Here is a 12,460-nt window from a genome sequence, read left to right as displayed (position 1 = left end):
TTCAAAAAAGCAAAGATATTTTAATAATACAATATTCTGAGGTGGCTAAAACATGACTACTGACACAATTGTTTTTTAAACAGATATTGTAGAATTTCAAACATGTTTGATAATGTTAAGAAAGGACCTAATGTTTGTATAATATTAATGTAAAAACAAAATCTGCCCACAAAACACATTGAGTTGAGATCATGATTCGAATAAGGCAAAACAGTTACTTAAAAGGATTTTCTGAACCACTATTTTAACAAACCAAAATATTTAAATATCAAAAACTTTCAGTATGGCATAATTTATATTGAAACTTCCTTTTTCGACCAAAGTATTAGTACAACCTGAAATTCAGCACTTCTTACTTTTTTTTCACATCCTCTCAATGAAATTACATTTATAAAAAGAGAAAACCCCCACAGTGGACCACACAGCGCCACAGTCCAAGCTACCCCCACCCCCAGAACAAAGACTCGCAGAGTCAAGTCCACAGCCCAGAAACTGAGACTCCCACAACAAAAACCCAGACAAAACTTCCCCGGCACTTCACTACTGGGATCGAAGCGGACAGACTCCACTTTCTCCCCCTTTTCCCAGTGACGCCATGTTATCCTAAAAGTATTTCTAAGGGGAAGTGCGGGGGATAAAGGCAATAATTTTAAGAAGCTCCTAGTTTCTCACATTTTTATGCTCCGGAGCCTCAAACCTCACCACAAGAGGACTCCAAACTCCCTTCAAAAGGGAATTTTAACCCCCTTTTACAAAGGTGACTAACCCCCTTTAACCTAGGGGACTTTCACCCCTTTCTCACTTTATTTCTCACAGGGATTCAAACCCCTTTTCCTACTCTATATGTCCAGGGACTCAACCCCAATTAAGCCCAGTGGACTTGAATCCCTGTTTGTCAGTGCGCTTATAAAATGGGCCTATTGACTGAATTAATTACCATTTGAGGAGTCTGCCGAATAGAAAGCAATTGAACAAGGGAACCACTTCTGACACACAGGAATATTGAGAGAGACCAAGGTTTAAAATCTTACCTAGTGGGCTCATCCATCTCGAGATATCTTGAGGTTCCAGGTGATCGCTGACACCATCCGATCGTAGCTATTCGCTCGGACTCCTGCCTGACTTGCCAATATTGTCGTCCCATTTCTTTTTCAGTCAAAGCAAACACTCACAGACACAGTATGGCTCTACCTTCTTCATCTTTATTCTGAACCCTGGAGAGAGAGAGAGAGCAATCACCTATGTACACAAGGCCATGAGCTCTCACTCTTCTCTTGAACAGCAGATTTTTAAGTAATTATATAGTCACTTACAGGGAGCAGCATCCAAATAAGACAACATCTTTATTGATTGGATGACTGTGATGATTTGAACTGCTGTCCGGGCCTTAGGGTTCATGTGATGGTCAATAAACACAACTGTAAATGACTCTTTGTCAATCACACAAGCAATCATTTATTCTTTGATATGGCTGGGTCAGTAGATTCTGATCAGCCCAGAAGTGTGAGTACTCCTAAACCATCAAAAGAATCTGAAGAATTACAGAGTTTGCATAGGATTTATATTAATTGTTCATCGTCAGACATGGAGCATGATCACATGGTAACAATCAATCAGATTCCCTGAGGTCCATGCACACTTTTGCCTTTGCCTATCACGATTGCTTGTAAACAACCTGTTCTCAGAATCCTATTTGTCCTGCCCTATGGTTAGGGTTAAACCGTTACTTTTGCATTTAATCAGATTGTTTCTGTTTCTGTCTGGTTCAGTGCCATTTAACAATGCAGAAGCCATTTTGTGCAGCTCCTTCAGCCATTTTGTCCTATCTCCTAGATGCCCACAACCTCAACCGTTATAATCAGCAAGCATCAACAGAAAAGATTAAGCCAGCTGGCATTACACAGTAGATGTTTTTTACCTTGTTAAACCACTAACCTTGCCGCCAGCACCTCATTGTTTTACTGCAAGTTCTCATCTCGTTAAAATCATGCTAGCTGAGCCTTTTTCAAGCCACCCTAAACATAACTTTTCCCAAACTGCGCATACCTTATACACATTGTCATCATCACCCCCACTCACATTTCTCTCCCATCCCCTTCCCTCACTTCCCCTCCAGCCTGGTTATCTCACTCCCCGTCATTTCCTCACTCCCCCTCCACCTTGTTCCCTCGCTCCCCCTCCGCTCCATTCCCTCACTCTCCCTCCACTCCATTCTCTCATTCCCCCCTGCTCTGGTCCCTCACTCTCCCTCCACACTGTTCCCTCACTCCCCCTCTGCTCCATTCCGTCACTCCCCCTCCGCACTGTTCCCTCACTCCCCCTCTGCACTCTTCCCTCACTCCCCCTCTGCTCCGTTCCCTCACTCCCCATCTGCTCCATTCCCTCATTCCCCCCTGTTCCGTTCCCTCACTCCTCCTCTGCTCCATTCCCTCACTCCCCCCTGCTCCGTTCCCTCACTCCCCCCGCTCCGTTCCCTCATTCCCCCTCCGTTCCGTTCCCTCACTCCCCCTCTGCACCGTTCCCTCACTCCCCCTCCGCACCATTCCCTCACTCCCCCTCCGCACCATTCCCTCACTCCCCCTCCGCACCGTTCCCTCACTCCCCCTCCGCACCGTTCCCTCACTCCCCCTCCGCACCGTTCCCTCACTCCCCCTCTGCACTGTTCCCTCACTCCCCCTCTGCTCCGTTCCCTCACTCCCCCTCTGCGCTGTTCCCTCACTCCCCCTCTGCTCCGTTCCCTCACTGCCCCTCTGCACTGTTCCTCCACTCCCCCTTTGCTCCATTCCCTCACTCCCCCTCCGCACTGTTCCCCCACTCCCCCTCTGCTCCGTTCCCTCACTCCCCGTTTGCCCCATTTCCTCACTCCCCCTCCCTCCAGTTCTCTTACTCTCCCTCCCCATTCCATCACTACTCCTCCCCATTCCCTCATTCCCCCAATGTCTCCAATTCCTCATTCCCCCTCCCGCCAGTTCCCTCACAGTCCCTCCACACCATTCCCTCACTCCCCCTCTGCCCCATTCCCTCACACCCCCCCACCATGTTTCCTCATTTCCCCCTCTGCCTGTTCCCTCTCTCCCCATCCCTTTTCCCTCACAGTCCCTCAATCACTCTCTCCTTATTCCCTCACTCTTTGTCTCCATTTCCTCATTCCATCTCCTCCAATCCCTCATCTCCTTCCCTCCCTCCCCAACGTGTCCTCACTTCCTGCTCCAGCATTCACTCACTCTCCCCCCACCATTCCCCACTTCCCTCCTCCGTTCCCTCACTCCTCCACTGTTCCCTCACTCTCCCACTCCCGCGTTTCCTCTCTCACCGTACCCCCATTCCCTTGCTCCCCATCCCCCGTTTCCCCACATTCACCCCACCCTCCAGTTCTCACACTCCCACTGTCTCCCCACTCCCACACTCACCCACACGCCACTCCATCACTTCACCCTCCCTGCTCCCATACTCCATCCTCCTCAACCTCCCTCGCTGTTCCCTGACATCTCCCATGTTCCCTCACTTCCGCCCCCCCCCCGTTTCCTCGCCGTCCCATTGTTCCCTCACTGCACCCCCATTCCCTCACTTCCCTCTGTTCCCACAACACCCCCTCAGTTCCCTCATTTCCCTCCTCCGTTCTCACTCACCCATTCCTCACTGCTGCACCTTTCCCTAACAACGCCCCCAGCCCAGTTCCCTCACTTGCCCCTCATTCCTTTTTTCTACCACCGTTCCTGCACTCCCCCATTCCCCACTTCCCTCCCTCCCCCTCCTCATTCACTCATTCCCTCCTCTCCCCATTCCCTCATTGCCTCCTCCCCCCATTCCCTCACTCCCTCTTCACCATTCCCTCACTCCCCCTACCCCCTCCTGGTTCCCTCACTCCCCTTACCACTTCACTCCCCCTCACTCCACTTCCCCTTCCATTCCTTCACTCCCTCTACCCCCATCCCCTCACTGCCCTCTCCTCACAGTTCCCCCAATTCCCCCCTCTTTCCCTCACTCGTCCTCCCCGGGTCCCTCATGCCCCTCCCCCTTTCCCTCACTCCCCCTTCCGTTCTCTCACTCCCCTCCCCCAATTCCCTCACTCCCCCTTTCCCTTGTTTGCTCACTCTGGCTCCCCTGTTTCCTCACTGTCCCTCCCCGTCCCTCGTTCCTTCGCTCCACCTCTCCTGTTGCCTCACTCCCCTCCCCATGCCCCCTCCCTGCATTCCCTCACTTCCTGCCACCCCCCCATGTTCCTTTACTTCCTGCCCTCTCAATGTTCCTTTACTTCCTGCCCCTCCATATTTCCTCACTTCCTTCTCTATCCACATTGCCTTATTCTCTTGCCTTCCCTTAAGCCCCTCCTGTAAAATGAATAACCTCACTCTTACATATATTAAGTTCTGCAGCAGCTATTATCTGGAATAAGCGCCCAGTTGATTATTAGATTAGATTAGATTACTTACAGTGTGGAAACAGGCCCTTCAGCCCAACAAGTTCATACCGACCCACCGAAGTGCAACCCACCCATACCCCTACATTTACCCCTTACCTAACACTACGGGCAATTCAGCATGGCCAATTCACCTGACCCGCACATCTTTTGACTGTGGGAGGAAACCGGAGCACCCGGAGGAAACCCACGCAGACACGGGGAGAGCGTGCAAACTCCACACAGTCGGTCACCTGAGGCGAGAATATGCCATATCGGTTCAGCAGGGAGTGGAGAGCATGTGTGAGGATCATGATAAAATGACAGTGAGAGAGGCTTTAGTGTTCCTGGAGAACTGGAGACAGGCTGCGGTTAAAGGCAACCAAATGTATTGGGAGATAATTCTGGAAAGCACATGTGGGGCCATCCTCGGAACAAGGGAAATAAAAGGAGGATTAGCTGAGGCGGCATAAAGCTGTGGTCAGACTTTATAAAGCATTGTGAACAGTTTTGCACCTTCTGTCTGAGGAATAATGTAATGGCATTGGAGTGAATCCAGAGGATGTTTACAAGAATGATCTCAAGGATGAATGGCTTGGCATATGGGTCTGTACTGCACAAGGTTTAGAAGGATATAGGGGACCTCAGTGAAATTTACAGAATACTGAGCAGCTGACACAGAGTGTACCTGGAAATCCTGTTTCCTGCAGTAGGAGAGAGTAGGATCTGAGGGCACAGCCTCTGAGTGAAGGGACAACCCTTTAGAACTGAGATAAGGAGGCACTTCTTCAGATGGAGGGTGGTGAATCTGTGGAACGCTTTGCCACAGAAGACTGTGAGGCCAAGTCAATGAGTGCCATTAAAGCATAGATGTTCATAGAAAAAACATAGAACATAAAAAAATACAGCGCAGTACAGGCCTTTGGCCCTCGATGTTGCGCCGACCCAAGCCCACCTAACCTACACTAGCCCACTATCCTCCATATGCCTATCCAATGCCCGGTTAAATGCCCACAAAGAGGGAGAGTACACCACTGTTACTGGCAGAGCATTCCATGAACTCACGACTCACTGAGTAAAGAATCTACCCCTAACATCTGTCCTATACTTACCTCCCCTTAATTTAAAGCTATGCCCCCTCGTAATAGCTGACTCCATACGTGGAGAAAGGTTCTCATTGTCAACCCTATCTAAACCCCTAATCATCTTGTACACCTCTATCAAGTATTCCCTAAACCTTCATTTTTCCAATGAAAACAGCCCCAAGTGCCTCAGCCTTTCCTCATACGATCTTCCTACCATACCAGGCAACATCCTGGTAAACCTCCTTTTTAATTTTTTTTAAGTTTCATCAGAGGCAAATCTTTATCAGCAAGTTACATGGAGTGATGCAGCACACCCCCCATTTACCTTTCACCATTGGCTTCAAAAACAGACACAGCGTCAGAAACAAGAATACAAACCAGTCCTTCCCTCCCACCCACCCACCCCTCAACCAAAAATAACCAATCCCCTCTTCTCCCCCTCCCAGCCAGGAAACAGTTTATTTTGGAACAGCAGTGACGTGACAGACCCCAAATATATTGACTGAGGAGAAGAGGTGGGAGGGACAACAAATATTGCAATGCAGCCTGGTCCTGATACAAATCTTATAAGAGCCTTGGAAAGGAGATGACAGAAACCAGAAATTTCAGTCAAAGTTAGAAATGCAGCAGAGACAGGGTTCCAGGCTGCTCAGAGCAAGCTTAATGGCTGCTCAGAGCAATGGCAGCCATTAAGCCCCTGGAGGGGAGGGAGAGGGGGAGGGGAGGGGGGAGCAGGGAGGAGAGGGTCAGCTGGTCACCTCCCTCCTGCCCGATGATGGCCAAGATTCTTCATTTCCTGAGTTGTCATCATCATCATAGGAATCAGCATCACCATCTTCTTCATCATCCATATCATCGTCGTACAGGTCATCATACAGCAAGTCCGAACTATTGTTATGTGGAGGGGCTTTAGTCTTGACACAATATTCCGCCAACGTGGTTGGTACCTTCACGCCATCTTTATCTGCTTCTGCCTTGGTGGCTAAAGCCTGTTTTCTAATAATCTCTGCATACTCTCGATCCTTTCCTTTACTGTCTCGCCACTTCCTGAACATCACTGAAGCATCGACATTAGCAGGAGAAAACATGTTTAGTTCATTCAACAATGAAATTACACTGAGGAGAATTTTCAGTGCTTGATTTGTAAGTTACAGGAAGAAGGCAGGAGAATGGCCTTGAGAAACAAAGCAGCCATGATCAAATCCCACAGCAGACTTGATGGGTAGAATGGTCCATCTGCTCCTATATCTTAAGGTCTTATTTGGCCCATTCAGCCCATTAAGCTTTTTGTAAGATCAAGGCTGATCTGATTCTGACCTTAACTCCATGTTCCTTCCAATCCCCTGGAACCCTGTCCCTGCTGCATTTCTAACTTTGACTGAAACTTCTGGTTTCTGTCATCTCCTTTCCAAGGCTCTTATAAGATTTGAAGACAGCAAGAATTTCTTTTCCTGGCTTTTGATGTCTTTCCAGCTGCAGGCTCCAGTGGGAAGCAGTGGAGGTGTGGGGAAGGTGTCCTCAGGAGACAGACACGTGCTGCAACCGACAGGGTAACCTTCATTGTCCAGTACTTCCCAGGAGCCGAAAAACTATGCCATGCTCTTTGTGACCTGCAACACATTATCAATGAGGATGAGCACCTCACCAAGACCTTCCCCACTCTCCACTGCTCAGCTTTAAACAACCGCCAAACCTCAAACAGATCATTGTTCGTAGCAAGCTGCCTGGCCTTCAGGACAACTCCTTACAACCTTGTCATGGTAGGTGCTGCAAGATGTGTCAGAGTGTGGACATGGATACCAGAATTACATGTGGGGACACCTCCCACCATGTACGTGGCAGGTACTCATGTGACTCAGCCAACATTGTCTATCTTATACGCTGCAGGCAAGGATGCCCTGAGGCATGGTACATTGGGGAAACCGAGCAAAGGCTATAGCAGCGATGAATGGGCACCGCACAACAATTAACAGACATGGGTGTTCCCTCCCAGTTAGAGAACACTTCAGCGGTCCAGGACACCCGACCTCGGACCTTCAGGTGACCGTCCTCCTAGGCGGACTTTGGGACAGGCAGCAGCAAAACGTGGCTGAGCAGAGGCTGATAGCTAAGTTCCATACCCATAGGGAGGGCCTCAACTGGGACCTTGGGTTCATGTCACACTATAGGTGACCACCATTGCACTATACACACACGCATACACACATACACACAGACGCGCACACAGATACTCACACACGGCCTTATAGACACACACACTTCCACACTCACACATGTGTCCTCTCAGAGACTAAGACCACTCTACACTCATGCACACACATATACACTCTCTCCCACAGACACTCACAACCCCCCCACCCCAGGGTCAAAATGTGTGGTGCTGGAAAAGCACAGCTGGTTAGGTAGCATTCAAGAAGCAGGAGAGTCGAAGTTTTGAGCATAAGCTCTTTGTCAGGAATGTGACAGTCTGAAGGGGGTTGAAAGATAAATGGTAGGGGTGCGGCTGGAGGAAGGTAGCTGGGAATGCAATAGGTTGATAAAGGTGGGGGCTGATGTGATAGGTCGGAAGGGAGGGTGGAATGAATAGGTGGGAAGGAAGATGGACAGGAAGGACAGTTCAAGAGGGCACTGCCAATGTTGGAGGTTGGATCTCAGATAAGGTGGGGGAGGGGAGATGAGGAAACTGGTGAAATTGACATTGATTCCATGTGGTTGAAGGGTCCCAAGATGGAAGATGAGGCGTTCTTCCTTCAGGCATTGGATGGTTACAATTTGGTAGTGGAAGAGGCCCAGAACTTGCATTTCCTTGAGGGAGTGGTGGGTGTTGAAAGTGCTCGGCTATAGGGCGTTGGTTGGTGTGAGCATCCCAAAGATGTTCTCTGAAATGTTCTGCAAGCTGGTGTTCTGTCTCCCCAATGTAGAGGAGACCACATCGAGAGCAACGGACACAGTAGATGACATGTGGAAGTGGAGAAAAATCTCTGTCAGACATGGAAGGATCCTTTGGGGCCTTGGATGGAGGTGAGGGGGCGAGGTGTGGGGGGGGAGGCGCAGGTTTCACACTTTCTATGGTGGCAGGGGAAGGTGACAGGAGGAGAGGATGTGTGGGTGGTTTGGTGGGTTAAGTGACCCTAACAAGGGAGTCATGGAGGGAATAGTCTCTGCAGAAGGCAGATAGGAGTGGGGAGGGAAATACATCTCTGGTGGTGGGGTCTGTTTGTAGATGGCAGAAATGGCAGAGGATGCTACGATGTATATGGAGGTTGGTGGAGTGGAAAGTGAGGAGGGGTGGGGTTCGAAGTCAAGAAGTGGACAAGATGTGCTGGAGGACATTGTTGACCATGTGGGTGGGAAATTCCGGTCCTTGAAGAAAGAGGCCATTTGATGTGTTGTGAAGTAGAATTGGTCCTCCTCGGACCAGATGCAGCAGAGGTGGAGGAATTGGGAATAAGGGGTAGCTTTTTTACGGGGGGGAGGGGGGGGGAGGAGGATGGCAGGAAGTGTAGTCCAGGTAGCTGTGGGAGTCGTTGGGTTTGAAGTAGATGTCCGTGGTTAGTTGGTCACTGGAAATGGAGATAGAGAGATCCAGGGCGGGGACAGAGGTGTCTGAGATGGTCCAGGTGAATTTGAGGTCAGCATGGAAGGTGTTGATGAACTGTTCAACCTTCTCGTAGGATAATGAAGTGGCATCAATGCAATTATTGATGGAGCAGAGGAAAATGTGGGGTGTGGTGCCGGTGTAGCTGCGGAAGATGGAATGTTCCACTTAATCGATGAAGAGGCAGGCATAGCTGGGGTCTATGCGGGTGCCCATGGCTGCCCCTTTGATGGCCTCCTTCTTCAGAGACCACAAATTTCTCTCCCAAGTGGTCGATGATCATCCGTTGAACACCACCCCTCCAATCGCAACAAGGACAGAATCCTGATGGTCCTCACCTTCCAACCAACCAAGCTCCGGATACATTTGCATCATCTTCTGCCATTTCAGCCACTTACAAACAGCCCCCACCATCAGACATATCTTTCCTTCCCTAATCCTATCTGCATTCTGCAGAGATCATTTGCTCCGCAACTCCTTTGTAAGGTCCATGAACCTCATCAAACCACCGTCCCCTCCCGGCACCTTCCCCTTGCAAGAAGTGCAAAATATTTTACCCACACACTTCCCCCACCTTACCTCTGTCCAAGCCCCCAAAGGATCCTTCCACATCTGCTCCACCCTCCCATCCAATATATTGCCATCAACTGCCACCTTTATTGTCCTAGTGCGTTCCCAGCTACCTTCCCCCAACCCCACCCCTCTCCCTCATTTATCTCTCAGTCCCCTTGGACACCCCCTCCACATTACTGATGAAGACCTCATGCACAAAACGTTGACTCTCCTGCTCCTCAGATGCTGCTTGACTGACTGTGCTTTTCGTGCACCACACATTTTGACACTGATCCCCTTTCTCCCAGCTGATTTTAAATTGATAGTCCATTCAGCATTACAAAAGCTGAAATTGTCTTCTCTCTTTCTGATCAATTTACCTGACAGTATCCTGTGAGTCCACACTTTACCTTTGGATACCATCTGGTTTTGGCACCATTACCATGGGTGAGTTCCAGTCACTGTAACTCCACCATAGAACATAGAATATAGAACATAGAACAATACAGCGTAGAACAGGCCTTTGGGTCTGTTGTGCTGACCTGTGAACTAAAAATCTTGGGACATGCATTCAATTTCCTTCTGAACCTGTGAAAAGTTTAAGGGTTATGCCTATAAAGATGTTGTTTTACTGGAAAAGCATATCTTCGATCTACATCATGCATAGTTAGGTTAGTATTTCCTAGCTTATCTCCACGTATTCCCCCCCATATGATAGTAATGACTTTTTTTTAGGAAATTTCAATTTTCCTCTGGAAGCTAACTGAATAATTTATCCCAATTTTTGACAACATCCTCATGGTCCAGTTTAATTTGAGGAATGTCCAATTCAGAATCCTCTGAGCTTGGTTCTTCCCTCTGTGTTCCAACCAATAACACAGTCTCCTTTGACTTTTCTTGTGAAAATACCTTTTGAACATATTCACATGACCCACTCTGTGAGATTTCTTTCTGTCTGGAGCCCTTATCAAATGCTTCACCGCACTCAATTTGCTTTCAACTTGATAAGGTCCACTAAACCTTGCTTTTAAATGTTCACCTATCACTGGAAGTAACATTAACACTTTACCTCTGATTTATTGTCTGCTTCCTGTTTCATTGTATGCTACGATACTTTTAAATGCTGTCCAGCCAAAACTCCTGCTCTAGTTAATCATTCCCAAAAATTTGACACATAGCCCAAATATGTTCTCTCTGAATTCTGACTTACCCATTTCTCCTTAATCAATTTTAGCAGTCCTTTCACTTCATGCCCCAAAACCAATTCAAATGGAGTGAATTGGGTCGATTCATTTCTGATAACAAAAAGCACAAATGGACTATCTGGATAGTCTCGACTATAAGCCATCAATAAAGCAGAAAGAAAATTTACAGCCCAGGAACAGGCCCTTCGGCCCTCTAAGCCTGAGCCAATCCAAATGTACTGCCTAAACCTGTCGGTCAATTCCTAAGCATTTGTACCCTCTGCTCCCCACCTACTCATGCATCTGTCCAGAAGCATCTTAAATGAATCTACCGTGCCTGCCTCTACCACCTCTGCTGGCAACGCATTCCAGACGGACACCACCCTCTGTGTGAAGTACTTGCAGTGTGTTTTCTCCCTTAAACTTTCCACCTCTCACCTTGAAAGCATGAAGTCTTGTTATTGAATCCTTCACCCTGGGAAAAAGCTTGTCTCTATCCACCCTGTCTATACCCTTCATGATTTTGTAATCTCAAACAGGTTCCCCCTCAATCTTCTTTGTTCTAGTGAAAATAAGCCTAATCTACTCGACCTTTCCCCATAGCTAGCACCTTCCATACCAGGCAACATCTTCGTAAACCTTCTCTGCTCCCGCTCCAAAGCATCCACATCCTTTTGGTAATGTGGTGACCAGAACTGTACACAGTATTCTAAATGCAGCCGAACCAATGTCTTGTACAATTTTAACAACTCTCATACTCAATACCCCGTCCAATGAAGGCAAGCATACTATATGCCCTCTTGACCACTCTATCCACCTGTGCAACAGCCTTCAGGGTACAATGGACCTGCACTCCAAGATCTCTATGCCCATCAACTTTTCCCAAGGCTCTTCCATTCATTGTATAATTTGCTCTAGAATTAATCTTGTCTAAATGCATCACCTCACATTTGTCTGGATTGAAAGCCATCTGCCACTTTCTGCCTAATTCTCCAGTATATCTATAGGATATTGAATGGTGGTGCAGGCTCGAAGGGCAGAATGGCCTACTCCTGAATCTATTGTCTATTGTCTATATCCTCCTGTATTCACTGAAAGTCCCTTATGCTTTCTGCTACTCCACCAATCTTTGTGTCATCTGCAAACTTGCTGATCATACCAACAGTGCCTTCTTCTAGATCATTTATGTATATTACAAACAATAGTGACCCCAATACTGACCCCTGTGGAACACCACTGGTCACCTTTCTCCATTTCGAGAAACTCCCTTCAACTACTACTCTCTGTCTCCCGTTGCTCAATCAGTTCTTTATCCACCTAGCTAGAACACCCTGCACACCATGTGACTTCACTTTCTCCATTAGTCTACCGTGAGGAACCTTATCAAATACCTTATTAAAGTCCATGTATATGACATCAACAGCCCTTCCTTCTCTATCAGCTTGGTCACTTCCTCAAAGAACTCTATTAAGTTGGTAAGGCATGATCTCCCCTGCACAAAACCATGTTGCCTATCACTGATAAGCTCATTCTTTTCTAAATATAAATAGATCCTATCTCTCAGTACCCTCTCCAAGCAACTTCCCCACCACTGACGTCAGGCTCACTAGTCTGCAGTTACCTGGAATATCCCTACTACCCT

Source organism: Hemiscyllium ocellatum, chromosome 21 (genome assembly GCF_020745735.1).
Source record: "Hemiscyllium ocellatum isolate sHemOce1 chromosome 21, sHemOce1.pat.X.cur, whole genome shotgun sequence".
Taxonomy (NCBI): domain Eukaryota; kingdom Metazoa; phylum Chordata; class Chondrichthyes; order Orectolobiformes; family Hemiscylliidae; genus Hemiscyllium; species Hemiscyllium ocellatum.
The sequence above is the reverse complement of the archived record's forward strand: the minus strand, read 5'-3'. Positions refer to the sequence as shown.